Raw genomic sequence first — 17,728 nt, forward strand, 5'->3', positions numbered from 1 at the left:
TTCTCGACCTTGTATTTTACAATTTGTTTCTCCGTTTTCCATTTTTCACAAGTTCTGGAATAGGCAGGATGATCACCTTTGCAATTTGGACATATCATTTTAGTAGTCGTACAGTCACTTTGTATGTGATCCGAGGAACCACAGTTGGGACAGACAGGAACTCCTCTGCATACAGTTTGTGAGTGGCCATACTTTTGACATTTAAAACATCTTAAAGGATTGGGAATGTATGGGCGGATACGACAAAGTAAATAACCTGCTTTTACAGAGGACGGTAAGTTGGGCGTATTGAACGTGAGAATAATGTTTCTAGTTGGGATAAGTTGATTATCTTTTTTAGTCATTATACGTTTGGCTTGAATTACATTTTGTCCCTGCAGCTCTTGGGTAATTTCTTCCTCCGTGACATTTAACAGGTCCCAACTGGATATGACACCCTTAGATGAATTTAGGGTTGCGTGAGGAGATATTTTTACCGGAATGCCCGCAAAGTTTGTTAACTGTAAGAGTTTCTCCGAATGCCTGTGGTTCGTAGTTTCCACTAGCAGGTCTCCTGATTGTAATCTCTTGACAGTCTTAGGCGATCCTGCAATACCTTCGAGATGTTTTTGTATTACGAAGGGAGACAGTTTGCTCATTGGCTGACTAGTAAGGGAGTGGAAAATTAAAAAGGATGGGCAGGGTTGCTCCATCTGATTAGTCTTCTGTCTCTTTGGGTGATCATTTTCTAAGTCGTGATTGGGGTCATAATTTATATAAGTGTCTGTTCTTGAGCTCGAAGGCTCTAACGGTGGATAATTATTTTTATCCATAATGGCTCCTTTTCGCCCTGGGGGTTTCTCTTTACCACCCAGGTTACCGGCCCCGCCACGGGGAGGCAGGAGCAGTGCCGCTTTGTGGCCAAGCGTAGAGTTAGTACGGTTACTAGATCTAAATTAAAGAAAAAGGTGATTTCCTTCTTCTGGGCTCTCTTCTTATTTCTTATAAGAGACTAGAGCTACTTAACAGAAAATTGAATAACTGCAAGATAAAACAAAGGAAAACTTATTCGCTGGCAAGAAAAACGCTTGATATACGCACAATAATCACTTGACCACGGAAACGCTTGGCACCCGGGGCCTTCCTCCTCAGCAAAGAGCTCCAAAACTGACTCTTCTTGTACCTCCTTCTGCTCGACATCCATGTTTTCTTGGGTATTAAGGGATGCTTCACCTTTCTTATTCTTTTCTTTTGCAATTGCTTTTTTACTTGTGGAGCATTACGAGGTACCGATATAGGAGTGGCAGCTGATTGGTCCTTCTGTGAAGGTTTTTGGGAGCTTAAGATATAACGTGCGATGTGAGTAAATGATTCTTTTGGAGGGCATAGGTAAGTTTCTTGATGGTGAGAAATTTCACCGCTTTCCTTGCCTCCTGGTACGATATGTTTAGCTCTGCATTCAGCCGTTGAATTTCTTTTTCTTTCCACCTGTGGCATGTTCATGAATAGGCTGGATGTTCTCCCTCACAGTTAATGCAGGTGGATTTTGTGGCTGAACATGCTGTTGTTTCGTGGTCCTTTGCACCACATCGAGCGCATGCAAGGACTCCACGGCAGGCCATTTGAGAATGTCCATATTTCTGACATTTAAAACACCGTAAAGGGTTTGGAACATATGGACGCACTGGACAGTTGATGTAACCAGGTTTAATCTCATCAGGAGGTTTGGGCGAGTTAAAAGTCAGGATAATGCTCCTGGTTTTAACAAGTTTCCCATCCCTACGCGCACTAATTCTCTTGACGGCAATAACTTCCTGTGGTTTTAATTCGAGCAGATTTCCTCTTCGGTGACGTCGAGAAGGTCCCAGTCTGAAATTACACCGCTCGATGATTTTAGTGTTCTGTGTGGTGTCACTGTTATAGGGATTCCTCCGATTTATGTTACTCGGAGTAATGTTCAGATTGCCTGGGATTTTTAGATTCAATCAAGAGATCCCCAGAACGGAGCCTCTTAACTGTTTTGAGTGAATCTGCTAACCCATCTAACCCTTTTTGTATAAAAAAAGGGTGACATTTTGCCAATCGGTTTTGCGGTGGTGGAGTGTATAATTAAAAATCTTGGGACAGGCCCTGATGTTTCAGTTCGCTGCCTCTTTGTAGCAATAATGTTATCTGCCCCTCCGTCTGTATTTTCAGATAGGGACCGGGTTGGGGCCCCTAAAGGTTATCAGGATTCATGGAGTTTTTAAATTGTTCAGTGCCCGGGCTCCCCATCCACCACGGAGCCCAAAGGGACGCCCACTACCCGGCATGCAATAAATTCACTCGGGAGTGAAACGCCAGGGCTACCCAGGCACCATACCCCCACCGCCGCCAGCCTGAATCCTGTCCCTCGGACCATGAGGGTAGGGGCATGGCATTGACACGGTTGACCCTCGCAGGCGAGCGTACTAGCCGATTGATCCTAGCCGGGCCTTCCAGGACCTCCCGTCTTGTCGAAGCAGGGGCCAAAGTGGTGTATTGAAGCTGGGCCCCTCAACCACCAGTATCCCCCTTTCCGTATTTCCACGGGTCGCAGCGCACGGCAAACACGCCGGATTCGATTGATGTAAGCCTGGAACCTGGGCTGTGGGCGTTGGATCCCAGTGATGCTAGTCTGGAAGTCCAGCAGCATCAGTGGGAGGTCCCCTTACCACGTACAGGTTCACGTACACGTGAAGGGGGGCAGGAACAGTGCTGTTTATGGCCAAGTGTAGAAGTTAGTACGGTTAGTACCTAATAAGAGTAAAGAAAGAAGTAATTTCCTTTTCCTGGCTCTCTTTTTCTACCTTTTAAAAAGTAGTGCTAATCAACAGAAAGACTTGTGAACGAAATAAAACAAGGAAAAACTCAGTCGCTTTAGAAAATCGCTCTAGGAATCGCAGTACAAATAGCACAAGCTTGGCAGCCGGGGGCCTGCATATCTGTATTAGTCTGCAGAGGACTGAGGAATGTTTCAGAAGCTGCTGTCAGAATGCTAGCCAGTAACCAAGCGATCAGGAGAGAGCAGGAGAGCAGTATATTGCTAGCGAAAGTAGCTGCTGTATTTGGCACAAGGGCCTCTTGGGCCATATTTGCCTGTTCATGATTACGAAAGTAGCAGTAACGTTGCAAGCGGAGGACGATTAATGAAACTATTTAGTACCCGCCTAGGATAAAAACACTAAATCGAGGCCATTATTCGATATAATGGCGTCTGGAGTTACTGGAAGACCATTTCGAAACACCACCATTTTTAAGATAAATATTCCATCGTTACCCAGTATTTTATACTCTCATATCAAAATCAATATAAAGCAAATGATTCGTTACAAAATTCAACTTTAATTATTTAAACAGTTTTCTACTTTTTCACGAAATTCACTTTATTTGTAACCTTCAAGTATACAGGAAATTTAATGAACAGAAAATTTCAGCTTAAACCTTAGTATATAGTGCGATTCAGTGATTCACTTAGTCGACAAACTACATAAACCATATTCGACTTCTCAGAGTGCTTAAAATAGCCCCGTCAACTTATTTATTTTGAAATTTCTCAGTTCTTGGTTAAAATAAGACACGATGCTGTCCCGCAGCTCAGACAAAAGTTTTTGTTCCTGTTCATTAAGCATTAGATTTCTACCACCACTGCCCAAAAATTTGTCTAGCAGGCTTTGAAATGCTCTCCCACCAGAAAGGTTTTCAAGGTAGAAATTCAATTTGCCGTAGGTTAAATTCGCGTCCAGTTTACCAACTTGGAAATAGTTTTCGTTCGGTGGAACCTGTAAGTTGGCAGTAAAAGTTGCAGTAACATTATTGATGGTCACGTTCATATTTCCATTTCCTCGAATAGGGATGAAGAAGGCAACCCTGCCGGTCAGATTATAATAATTGCTTCTCATCGCGATTCTTGGTACTGTTAATTGAAACCTGATGTTTTGTGTCAGAGGATTCGCCTCCAGCGATGACACTCTGTACGTTGACAGTCCTTCTACACGTGGGTTACTTATAAAAACAGTAACCCGGGCCAAACCCTCTTCAACTTGGTGAGTGACGTCATCTAAGCTTAGTGGATCAAGAATGGGGATGTTCAGACCGGGAAGGCCTGTTCTCACAACATCACGGAAACTATTAAGAAGCTGGTCGAGGAACAAAGCAAATTCCGATTCTTCATACTGCGAAAGATCTACAGAAACAAGAAGAAAATGATTAATCATATTACGAAAATTTTATTTATATTACTTCAATTATTCTTGTTAGTTTCGATCTATTTTTAGATTGGTTGTTTACACTTCACAAAATTCCATTTCAGGTTTGTCATTGATAACTTTATGAATATTGGAAGAGTTTCAAATCCTGAAAATGTTTAGCAAATAAATGTATTTACATTTAATATAAATAAATTAATTAATCAATTTAATTTACAATTTAAAATAGGCTAAAATTTCTGTACTTCCATAAGGAAGTACAGAAATATTAGATAACAATTTATGAAAATATGACTAAGGCCATATGAACCTCTGTCACGCCATAAAATATATATTGTAATATAAAACTGAGTAGCTGATGCAGATTTTGAAGCACTCTTCAGTCCTGAAATCTGGCCTGCTGGAGCTCTTGTTACGCCATATCTCGGGCAGCGATATAGAAGTAATGGAAAGGACTCCCACCAATGGTACCCTGATTCATAGCAATCCCAGATCTTGTTACCGCAACCAGAATCACAGGCACAGAACACCAATATGCAGATCCCTGTGCTCGTCAATCCTAGACACACCCCGCTGAATCGAGTAGTGCCATGTCAGAGACCACCCGTCCGTATCAAAGTACCCAGAGTACCTGCCTGCACCATCTTTTATCAGAATGTGCGTAGTCTTAGGAACAAGCTTGATACTATGGAGCAAATTCTGCTTCCCGGACATTTTGATCTGCTCGCCATCACCGAAACCTGGCTGAATGATGATGAAGAATGCCTAGCGGCAGCTGCCCCGGCTAATTATGGGGTCGTATTCACATCTCGGATTGCACGCAAGGGTGGAGGCGTCGCAATATTCTACAAGAAATCCGCTTTCAAGCTATTGGATAATAAATCCAGTAACTCTGCTAACTATGAAGCAATCCTCGTCACGTTAGGATACAACTTCGTGACGTTTGACGTCTGTGTGCTGTATATACCCCCAAAGCCGTCCCAGCAAATCATCCTTGAAGTTTACAACTGGTTAATCAATCAGCTGCATCCCACAGCTTCTCACTTAGTTTGTGGTGATTTCAATTTACCTCCTCAGCTATCTAATCTGAAAAAGGATCTTCTAGCACACTTGAGATGTGCTGACCTACAACTTATTAATGAAGTTCCAGCCAGGAGGAATAACCTCTTAGATCTAGTTCTAGCCTCTTTCCCTTGCAACCTTGATTACATTACAGAAAAGTCATTTGACTCTGATCATGTCCCGATACATGTGACCGCATATCTGCCAGCCCCCAAATTAGAAGCCAGAAGGACAACAACAAAGGTTGACATCACTAGCCCCAACTTACGTGACGTAGATAAGTGCATCAGAGCCGCCTCTCTCATTCCCTGGGGGGGCCTTAGAGACTTGTGACCCAGAACTAGCTGTGAACATTCTCACAAACTGGATCAACACGCTTGCCAAATATGCTGCCTCTAAAAAGATCACAATCAGTCCATATACAAGACTTTTTGGTGGAATTCTGAACACAAAATGAGTTTCCAGCTGAAGCAACAGCTCCATCGCACATTGAAACAGTCTCAAAATGTCAATAATCGTATCGTTTATTCAAGGGCACGGGCTCAATTTAATCGCCTGAAATCTGAGGCAATCAAATTATACGTTAACCGTGAGCTGGCTAAAGGAAAAATTCCATACAAGAAAGTGAACCCTCATTTTCCTTTACAACTTGATCCTGAATTGTGGCTCGATTTCGTCACAAGATTTAACCGTAATCCTATGCCAAACTCAGATCTAGCTCTACTAACAGAGCCCATCCATCAAGAAGTGTTGAACAACATTCAGATTACAAAACAACAGCTGATCGTAGCCATCACTTCCCTATATGCCTCGTCAACCACCGGTGATGATGGAGTTCCCCAATTCATGCTCAAATGCCAAAGTCCGTCCATTATTCAGCCACTTTTAATTATCTTCAACCAGTTACTCTCGAACAAAATTTTCCCACAGCAGTGGAAAAACTATCTCATCAAACCTTTAGCCAAAGTTCAGTCGCCATCGAAACCTAAACACTTCACCCATCTCCAACTCCTCCAGCCTGCTGAAGCTCCTGGAAAAGGCCTTACTTCCCATCCTCACTAAGCAGATCTTGTCCAGTAATCCAGCCGAAATTCACTACTCCCTTCCAAACAGATCAACGATCACCAATCTGCTAGCCACCACGAAAACTATCTTGTCAGCATTAGAGAATAGGCAGGAACTAGCTGTGACTTACTTAGACTTTGAGGCTGCATTTGATGCCGTCCAAGTAAACCAACTTCTCACTCTCCTGGAATGCCACTTCCAGATCACAGGGAACATATTATGCTTTCTCGCCTCTCTTCTGAATAACAGTTATAAAGCTTCATACAGGAAATCGCACCTTTACTAGATCCGTCACCGCAGGAGTCCCACAAGGAGGGGTCCTTTCGGGCCTTCTGTTTTCATCCATTATCTTCCCACTGGTTGCACATTCTCGATGTCTACTGAGCTATGCGGACGATATCAAGATACTCACGCCCGTCATCCCCGGTCAAGACGTAGATCTGGTAAAAAGTGGAAATTAACAACACTCTCACCACAGTAACATCTTACCTCTGCCAGTTTGGGCTCAAGATCAATCCTGCTACGTCCGAATTCATGGTGTATTCATTGAAGCAAACTCCTTCTCTCCAGCCTTCGATCGGCAACACCCTCATCCCAATTGTGTCCAGCCATCGAGATCTGGGTGTTGAATTCGACCCAAAACTTCGATTCAACGCCCACATGGACATGATCCTCACACGTGCTTCAAGACTCCGGTGGATATCAAAACATCTCCTTCATATCACAGATAAAAAGATAACCGTGAGGTACATAAGAACAGTTATCTTTCCACTTTTACTCTATGCTGCTGAAATTTGGGCGTCAGCGGCACCGTCAATAAAGAAACCACTCTTTGCCACAGAATTCTGGCTCCTAAAGTGGGCCAAGAGGAAGCACAACCTTCCAGCTCTGATTCGAACCACGCAGCTTGCCAACTCTCTCGGAATTCCACGGCTTCCCACCTTATTCGACGACCAATGCCTCCTAGCAACAGTCAAGATGATAACAGGCATAATGGTAACACCTTCATTCTGGGATACCTGTGGCTGGAGGATCCCCCCTGCTGCCCTTAGGGCCAATCCCGAGCTCTACTCCCATTCAGCACGACTCCATCTCTCGGACAGGTTCCTTCCTCAGCAGATACTCAAGCAAACCCAGGCACTGGACGCCGACCTGAACAAATTCGCTACTGACCGGACTTACCGGAAAAAAATTATGACGAGTATAACTAATCAGCAATGACTGATGTATACCTTGCATCTGTTCCTGTCAGATTGAGCTGGTGCTCTTATCTCGATGTTAAGCCAGCTTAATCAGATTTAACTCTGTTAAGGAGTTCTCTCCTTTGTATTATAATATGTTTTCTTTGTAAAATTACCTTTTTGTAAAAAATTGTTCAATTTTCCGGGAACTTTGGGAAACTCTAAGCCCCTGGCTTTATGGCCGTGAAGGATAATAAAGATTCTCTCTCTCTCTCTCTAAAGGCAATAAATGGACTAAAAATAAGTGGACCATATTATGTATATTATAAAAATTAATAATTTGCAAAAATTTAAAAATATCTAGCAGGTGATCGTCGTCTCCGATATGTTGATGGTTGGACTTAACGACACAAGAGCTACTGGGGCTAAATTGGCTGTTCATTGTCCCATAAAATCTCATTGAGGGTATATTGGCCAATCAGCTGGACAAAACTCGTTTAATAAATGCTCTCTTTTAATGCTCCCCAGTGCCCAGGAGTTAAGGCCACTGATGGCTTGTTGCAATTACGCTCAGGATGCACGACTAAGCCATCAAAAGAGGAAATTGTTCGGTGAATGAATTTTCCTTTGATAGTGAAAAACGTAACACTTTAAATTGATTCTTGATGTTCCCTAATGTTGCAAAAAAGCACGAGAGAATGTTGTGGATTTTGCACAAACTTTGAAAGATCCCTTGGATAAAAATATTTTAATAAAAAAGGAGAGATGACCTCGATTTTCGAAGCACAAAGAAGGCCACCTCCCCAAGACTGTTCAGGTCTTTTAAAATGCCAAAATATCCAAATCGATCATACGGTTTTCCCTATCAAAAAACACAGACACCGGGTGTTCTCGATTTAGGAAATTGCCCCTGATGGGTGCAGAAGCAGACGAAGCAGATTTTAAAAACAGAGTCAGCTATCATTTTTCAAATAAATGACTAATCCAGAACTTTGACACAGAATATATAATTTAAATAAATTTGCATTTATATTTAACCACTGCATATACATAGTATCTTTATAACAGAATGCATTATTTCGATGACATGGGGGCTTACCTGAAAGATTAATCCAAGGAGTTTGAGCAGCAACCGCGCAAAATAATAACCCAATTAGGAACACCTTCATGTTGAAAACACTAGTAGTAAGAAAGAGAGAACGATTATTATTACTACTGTAATGTTCTTTAGATAAAATTAGGAAGAAATTAAAAATAAACTAAGAATTAACACAGCAGTTCGAAATAAATAAATTAATTAATATTAATCACAGTGTTACAGATCTGTCATTTCTTAGTATTATATAAATGTATCAGAGTGACACGAATAATTACAGTCCTGTAAGTTTCATTTCTATTCCAGTTAAAATAATGGAGTCACTGGTTAAAGAAGTAATGCACGATCATCTAAGCAAGGCTGACATTATACTTCAGACACAGCATGGGTTTGTTTAAGGGGAAACATTGTCTGACCAATTTGAGTTGATACTACTGTGTTGTCACAAAGGAACTGGACGCAAAAAATTATTTTGATTAGATTTCAGGAACGCTTTTGATACCGTTGCAAATAAAAGACTGTAGTGCTTTGGATGGGCTCTGATTAAGTAATATTAAAGATTTGAAAAGACTAAATGGCTCTTAAAAGGAAGAATGAAGAACGAAGACTTGAAAGGTTGACAAGAGGCTTTGGCTTTTCTCAGCCTTTGTGTATTAACAACATTAATCCACGAGTTGACGTTGACTAATATCATTTTGAATGAAATAATATCATCTATTAGGTGAATCGTTATTCATTCAAAATGGATGAGAGTGTTGTGACCAGCTACCGACCTATTGTGGTCACTAATCAAACTTATCAGACAACTTCAATTAGCTACGTGTACCGAATCTAAATAAACTAGCATCCCAGCGATGCGTTGAAGATAACTTGAACACATCGTTTGGGTGTTCTTTAGATTCAATGCTAACCGAGCTGACCTGTAGTCTGTTAAGCGTCCCAATTATGTCCAAAGCCGGCCGCTTTCGAGATTTAATGAATAAAGGATTAGCCTATTGGATAATATAATTTGATTATAAAAGATATTAGATACTTTAGGTCAACTAGTCGTTTCTAAACAGCCTAAGCGAAAGCCCGGTCACACTCTCCAGAAGGAGAAAAAAGTGGCTTCAAAAAGTTGTAATAGAAAGGTATGCTTTCAATTTGAATATAATAACTTAATATTACAATTAATCTTTGAATAACTATAACAATTTTTAATACAAGTCCAAAGCCCTCGTGGATAAAACAAGTAGTAGAATCGCCATCCTCCCCACACTGGGGTTCGAATTCTGTCGATGACGCTAGGGATTTTTAAGCACCTTTTTCTTTAGTAGGTCTCATGCGAGGATAGCATAGTTTTTTCTCCAGAAAACAGCAATCGCCTATAGAAAACAAGCCATTTACAGACATACTATATCTAGCACAATATGGCCTAAGTTGCTGATGCACCAACCAAAGCCTACCGACCAAATGCAAAAATTCAAATATTAAATGTACTTAACACGGGTAAATTGGTCAACGCACTAGATAATCTTTCTTTTTGAGGATTGTCGAGTACATTACTCGGAAAAGTTTTTTTTTTTTATCTCGATGGGAAAGGTTTTAGATCAATCCAATAAGGTTTTTTATTCTGGACCTAAACTCGAGTTAATTTAGAAAAAGCCTATTTCCAATCCAGGATTTTTATTGCAGCAAACCGACAAAAGCATACATGTAATTGCAGGCATAATAATCTATATCAAAACCTCATAGCCTTTACTGCTTTGCCGCTCAAGACACACACTGAAAAAACTGGTTTAAAAAAAATCATAACAGATACTGAACTAGCCGACGAATTAGATCACGCCTAACACTCGAATATTTTATTTTTACTTCACATATCGATAATTTTATGTTGCTTGCAAGTAGAACAACATCAGAGGAATCAAGCGGCTGATGAGGGTGAAAAAACTCATTGAATTCGTGCCTATATCAACTAATTTGGCATTTCCCATTTTCATTATTCGTATTGATATTACACTGCTTTGAATATAAAAGAATTGTCAAAAAAGAAAGTCAGAAGAGTAATACTTACCTTTTTGGAAGTACTCAGAAGGATGCTTGATGCTATGCTTCCAGACTGATGATATGCTGCATTCTTAAACGAGATGTTTTAAATAGGAAAAACTGAACGGCCTTTGTCCACTTTATCAAACTTTATGCATCTTTTCATTCCCACACTAGAATCATTGACATCGAGTGAATAACCCCATGTGAATATGCATTATGGTTTCTTGTTTATAAGACAAATCTTTCCTGTTCAGATAAATGTTATTTTTATATTGGTGTCCTCCTTAATTCTACTCTAATTTACCACACTGATAGAGAGATAAAACTAAAGGGAAATGTTGATAAAGAACACTGACCAAACAAAGAAAAATTGCAAAATTTTGATCTGTAGTACGGCTTCTTTTGCTGCCATGTCTGCTGCTTCATTTCCAGCAATCCCTGTACGTCCTGGGATCCAGCAGAAAAGTGTATTCTGTTAATTTCTGGCACAGTCAGTTAGTATTTGTCGCCGTATGTGCCAAAGGATTGGGTGTACCTATGTTTTGCATGGGTTGTAAGGAACTCAAGGAATCTGTATATATTACACTTCTCCTGTAATGCTTATCTTGTACATGAGTTAAAGCTATTTTTATTGTCTATAATTCTGCTGTGTATACACTACACTCTTTCGGTAGCTGTTGCGTTACAGTAATATCTGAGAATACAGCTGCTGCTCCCACTAAAGTGTATTTTCGAATCATCTGTGTATCTTGGAATATAGCCAGGAAATTGAATTCTGTGCGCTGCATGTAACTGTTGGAAGATTGTTGAAGGTATCGCTTTTTGAATCCATTTCTGAAAGGAGAAGTCGCATATTGGGATATGTGAATCCCATGGTGGAGGAGATTGAACTGGCATGTGTGGTTCTCTGTCTATATTAAGGTTATATACTGTTAAAAAGTCTTGCATTCTAATTCCCAGTGGTCGATTTGCTTGTTGGCGATTCTGGTATATGTTTGTGCAACGGGGATCAAAGAGGGTCTTCCAAGTAGGATGTTCCTGCACAGGTTTTATTTTAAATGTATAATTCAAGGCGAGTTGCTCTCGTCTAAGAGTTAAGTGGTTCGTTGGCTTCATCATAGAGACTATATATGAGAGAGGTACGATAGTCGCCAGTAGCTATACGCAGTGCGTTGTGATGACCTGGATCCAGCCATTTCAGAGCTGTTTTCCGTGCTGAATAGTACACTCGGGCTCCATAGTCCAACTTTGATCTAATTAGCGCTTTGTATAGGTTTAGTAAGGAATATCTGTCTGCTCCTCATGCTGTTGACGAAAAGATTTTAAGTATGTTTCGGTACTTTGTACAGCTTTTACGTAGCTCCCGGATATGCTCCACGAATATGAGTTTCTAATCTAAGATTAGTCCAAAAAATTGCCTTCAGCTGCGTTGGTATATTCTTGCCTACTAATTTCAGTTCAGGATCAGGATGGAGATTTCTTTTGCGAAAAAAATGTACGCGTATTGTTTTTTTGTGTTGACAGTCTGAAACAGTTATATAGTTCATTGGTTCGGTTTTATTGGCGCATTAGCAACTAAGGTTATAATTCGCCAAAACCTGGTCATGAAAAAGTAAAACTTTCAGTGGCCTAATGAATTAGGTCACTAAGACAAGGTATAAAAACAAGTATAAACGGTAAAACACAAATGTAAATAAGCAACAATTTTTTAAATATCAGTAAAAAGGATTACTGATTTCAAAAAAGCTAAAAATAGCAGACACGTTGTCATTGTCGGATAAAATCTGACTCAGTGTATACGACTCAGTCAGAAGGTTAAAAGCGGTAAAACAGATATTGCTAAAATCTGGACGATCAATTAAAATGTCTCATGGATATAACTGTGCCACAGGACTTACACACAGGAGGATCATTAACCCTTAGCAAATAAGAATGAGTCGAATGACTATGTCCTATGCGGGTCCGGGCAAGAACAACTTCCTCCTTACGATTACTGCGCAGACTAGACTGCCACGGTTCAATTACAGGCTTTATTTGATATAATTTATTCGCAGTCTGTCTATTCCACGAATCCTGCCATTGGGATTGTATCTTCTGGTGTATTATTTGCCTGTAGAAGTGACTAAAAGACAGTGATTATTACTGGGAATAGCTGATTTGGCTGCGGTGTCAGCCAAATCATTTCCCCTAATCCCAATGTGGCTAGGAATCCAGCAGAAGCGGATATAATGTTCATGGAGAAAGTGAATCTTCTGTTGAATGCAAGACAGAACTGGATAAGAATTATATCTCAGTTATTAAAGCCTTTAACACGCTGAGAGAGTCGGAATATAAAATGAACCGTTGGTATTGGCATTTACTAATGTGATCCAAGGCTAACCTATAGCGTGCAGCTCTGCAGTAAATATGCTGCATTCGGGGAGAATCTGCTGTGATATGTTGGTGTCTGGAAAGACAGCAGCAGATCCTACATATGATTCTGACTTCCAGCCATCTGTGTAAACTGGCGCGAAGTCAGAATGTTCAGCTCGGTGTGCTGAATAAAGCTGCATGTACACAGATGAAGTGTCCGACTTTACCCAATTTCTAAGGGACAAGTCACATGGTCGAATATGAGCATGCCAGGGTGGAAGAAGTTGCTTTGGTGTTTGGGCAACCTTGATAATATTAAGTTCTTTGAGTAGCTCTTGGAGACGAATACCAAAAGGAAGATTGGCCGTCTTACGGGTGTTGTACAAATTTTCCCATCGTGGCTCAAAAACGAATGGCCACGTAGGATCGTCTAGCAGGGATTTCAGTTTTAAAGCATACTTTAGAGACAACTGCTAACGTCGAAGGGATAATGGTGGTTCGTTAGCTTCGACGTATAAGCTCTGGACAGGAGATGTTCGATATCCTCCAATAGAGATACTGAGAGACTGATGATTGACAGGATCCAGCCATCGAAGTCTCTGGCCGAATTGTATACCAGGGACCCGTAATCTAACCTGGATCGTACAAACGCACGGTAAATGCGTAGAAGAGTGCATCGGTCCGCACCCCAAGATGTAGAGGAGAGAGAGCGCAGAATATTCAGGCTTCTTGTGCACTTTGTGCGGAGTTGACGGATGTGATCCAGAAAGTTCAGCTCTTTATCAAATATGAGTCCCAAGAATTTTGTGTCCACTTCTACTGGAACAGCATTTTGTCCGAGCCTTAATTCAGGTTCAGGAAGAAGACTCCGCTTACGACAAAAGTGTACGCAAACAGTCTTCTCTGGCGAGAACCTGAAGCCATTAGCAAGTGCCCAGGAATTAAGGCGATCAATGGCTTTTTGCAGTTGTCTTTCAATAATCCCCATGTTGCATGACTGACAAAATATGCTAAATTCATCAACATAGATGGCACTGCTTACAGTTTACAGAGCACAACTTCCTCCAACTTACAGTTGGAGGAAGTTGTGCTATGATGGAATTTACTTTGATGGCGAAAAGCGTGACACTTAATACTGATCTTTGTTGTACTCCCTCCTCTTTGCTGAAGGTTCGAGGGAGAGTGAGGATCCCACACGAAAGATCGATTGGCTAAAAAGTTTTTAATAAAAATGGGGAGGTGCCCTCTAAGACCAAGGCTATGCAAATCTCTTAAGATGCCAAATCTCCAAGTTGTGTCATACTCTTTCTCCATGTCAAAGAATACAGACACTAAATGTTCACGTTTTAGGAAAGCATGGCGGATAGAGGTTTCCAGTCTAATAAAATGGTCGAGAGTGGACCGGTTCCTCCGGAAGCCGCACTGGATGTTGCAGAGAAGGTCATTTGATTCTAAATACCATATTAAACGAAAATTAACCATTCTCTCTAGGATTTTGCACAGACAGCTAGTCAGAGCAATAGAACAATAATAATTATTGTGACTTTTGGATCCTTTCCTGGCTTAGCAAAAGGCAAGAACGTTGTTGTTGTTGATTAAGGGTTTAATGACACAAGGGCATCAATGGCCAAGATGTGTCTTTTCCAAGTTTTGTTGTAAATCAAACTTTTTTTTTTTTTTTTTTTTTTTTTTTTTTATTAGATTTGTTTGTCAAATCTGATTTGCCGGATAAAATTAAGCAATTCCTCTATATTCGCAGAATTGTCTAAGATCTGTTGAAGGGTAACTGGATTCTGGTTATTGCATGAACTCTGAAAACAAAGCAATCGGGAATTTCTGAATCGAGGGCATACCAAAAGAATGTGTTTTACGGAAAGCTGAACTTGGCATTGGACACAGAGTGGGGGATTTTTGTTTGCCAATAGATGAAAATGAGTAAGATGAGTATGGCCAATTCTCAGTCTGGCAAGTATTACTTCTTCTCTGCGACTCTCTCTGATGCTGGACTTCCATATTTCTGGATTAGGTTTTATTTCCTGCAGTTTATTGTTGATTTCATTTTTCCATATTTGAGACCATTCATTTTCACTTTCTCTAATAATGATTGGACTAAAATCGGTGTGTGGCACTATCATTGTTTTATTTGGCAGTTCGGATGCTGACTTAGCTGCAATGTCTGCTTTTTCATTGCCTTCTATTCCGCAGTGTCCTGGGATCCAGCAAAGAGTTATTTCGGATTGTTTCTTTTGACAGAGGTTGATTAGAAAGTCAATTTCTTGTAGGAGAGGATGACGAGAATGTTGTTTACCCTGTATGGCTGAAATAGCACTGAGTGAATCTGAATATATTAAGACAGAAAGGGACGAGTGTTGACATATTTCACTTAATGCAAGCTGTATAGCATACAGCTCTGCAGTTAGAATGCTGCACTCAACTGGAAGGGATTTTGAAATTACATGCGATGGGAGCACTGCTGCTGCACCTACATGTGATTGGCTCTTAGATCCATCCGTATAGATTATGAGTTTCCCAGTGTGTTGCGAAGTATAGTTGGCATACAACTGTCGGATATTACATGGTGGAATGGTATTTTTTGGCCACTGAGCGAAATAAAGATCAATGTTTATATGATGTCTATTCCATGGGGGTAAGGGCATATTTTCATTTTCCGCAATTTTATTGAGATCGAGTTTCCACTTTTTTATTATTTCTTGAAGACGAATCCCAGCAGGTCTGGGTTCATTAGGCTTAGATTCATAAAGTGTTGGCCATAAAGGTTGGTTGAGGTATATCCAACAAGGGTGAGTTGGAAAGCTTCTTATTTTGGCAGCGTATTGGCAGAGTAGGCGTTGTCTTCTAAGATAAAGTGGAGGGTCGTGTGCTTCTATATACAAGCTTTTTACAGGCGAGGTTCTGTAAGCGCCTAGTGCTGATCGAAGGGCACTGTGTTGTTGTTGTTGTTGTTGTTGTTCGGTTTAACGACACAAGGGCTACTACGGCCAAATTGTGTCTCTTCATCGTTAATTCACAAAAGCGTATTGTTAGAGAGATTAAATTATATGCTTCTGTACAAACCAATATGTTTTAGATATAATAAAAGTTCTTCAATATTTGCTTCATTTCCTAAGATGCGAGATAAATCAGGTGATATATTCAATGTAGAGAGTGACTGAAAAGTGTTTGACCGGATGGTTGAATGTAAGGGACAATCAACCAGGAAATGACGGACTGTAAGTTGCGTCTGACAGGATGAGCACTGCGGTGGACTTTCCCCCAATAATAGGAAGAGATGAGTATAGTGAGTGTGTCCAATTCTGAGTCTTGCCAGTACCACTTCCTCTCGTCTATTTCTTCGGAAGCCAGACAGCCACAGCTTTGGATCTTCTTTTATCTGATAAAGTTTATTGTTAGGGTCACTTTTCCAGGTCTGTGACCATTTATCATAGCAGGCTTTGCGTATGACCGACTTAAAATCAGAGAAAGGAACCTGAGGATGTTGTGAGAGAGGGGATTGGGGATGTTTAGCGGCAAAGTCAGCACTTTCATTTCCCGGAATGCCTGAATGGCCAGGGATCCAGCAAAAACTGATTGACTGATTGGACACACTGCAAGCGAATAGCTGGGAATGAATCTGTTTCAATGTAGGGTGAGAAATGGAGGAATTCTTCCTTATGGCAGAGACAGCACTAAGAGAATCTGTGTAAATTATGGCAGATGAGATGGAGAGCTCAATTATCTTACTAAGCGCTAACTTAATAGCATATAATTCAGCTGTGAAGACGCTGCAAGCAAGCGGTAATGTGGCTGAAATTGTAAATAAAGGAAAAACTGCCGCAGCACCTACCATACTCTCAGTTTTTGAACCATCCGTATAAATTTTACAGGCATGGTTGTCCGTAGCATGAGCTGAATGTAACTGTCTGATATTGCAGGAAGGTATATTTTTCCCCCACTGGAGGAAGTATGTATCTTGAAAGACAGACACATATGTCCAAGGAGCAACAGGTGTAGTTGTGTCTTGGAAAATGTCATTTAAATTGATATTCCAAGTCTGAACAAGTTCTTTGATCCTGAGAGAGGCGGGTCTATTTTCATTTGGTTTGCTCTCGTAGAAGGCATCCCAACGAGTATTATAGAGATACTCCCAACTTGGGTGCGATGGTAGACTCTGGATCTTAGCAGCGTAGTGAAGCAGTAGTGTTTTTCTACGCAGGTGTAATGGGGGATCATGCGCTTCAATATATAGACTTTGGATCGGAGAAGTCCTGAAAGCTCCCAGCGCAGTTCTCAGAGCACTGTGATGGATCATATTTAGCTGTTTTAATGTAGTGCTCCTGGCAGAGTCATACACTGGACAACCATAATCTAGTCGTGAACGGATTAAACTTCTATAGAGATGCAGCAAAGTACACCGATCAGCTCCCCATGACATAGATGAGACAGAACGAAGTATATTCAAATGCCTTAAACAAGTAGTTCTCAAATAAGTGATGTGAGATTGGAAATTTAGTTTGCGGTCTAATAGTAGTCCAAGAAATTTAACGGTATTAACAAGCGGGATTGGAGTATTGTTTATTTGCAGTTCAGGTTCGGGATGGAGAGTTCGCTTCTTGCAAAAGTGTGTGACAGTGCATTTCTTTTCTGACAGTCTGTAACCGTTCAGTGAAGTCCAGGTTTCTATTTTGGTTATGGCAAGTTGTAGCTGCCGTTCAATGGTATTCATACTTTGAGATTGA

Source organism: Mastigoproctus giganteus, chromosome 11 (genome assembly GCF_048544385.1).
Source record: "Mastigoproctus giganteus isolate SK-2022 chromosome 11, ASM4854438v1, whole genome shotgun sequence".
In the NCBI taxonomy this organism is placed as follows: Eukaryota; Metazoa; Arthropoda; class Arachnida; order Uropygi; family Thelyphonidae; genus Mastigoproctus; species Mastigoproctus giganteus.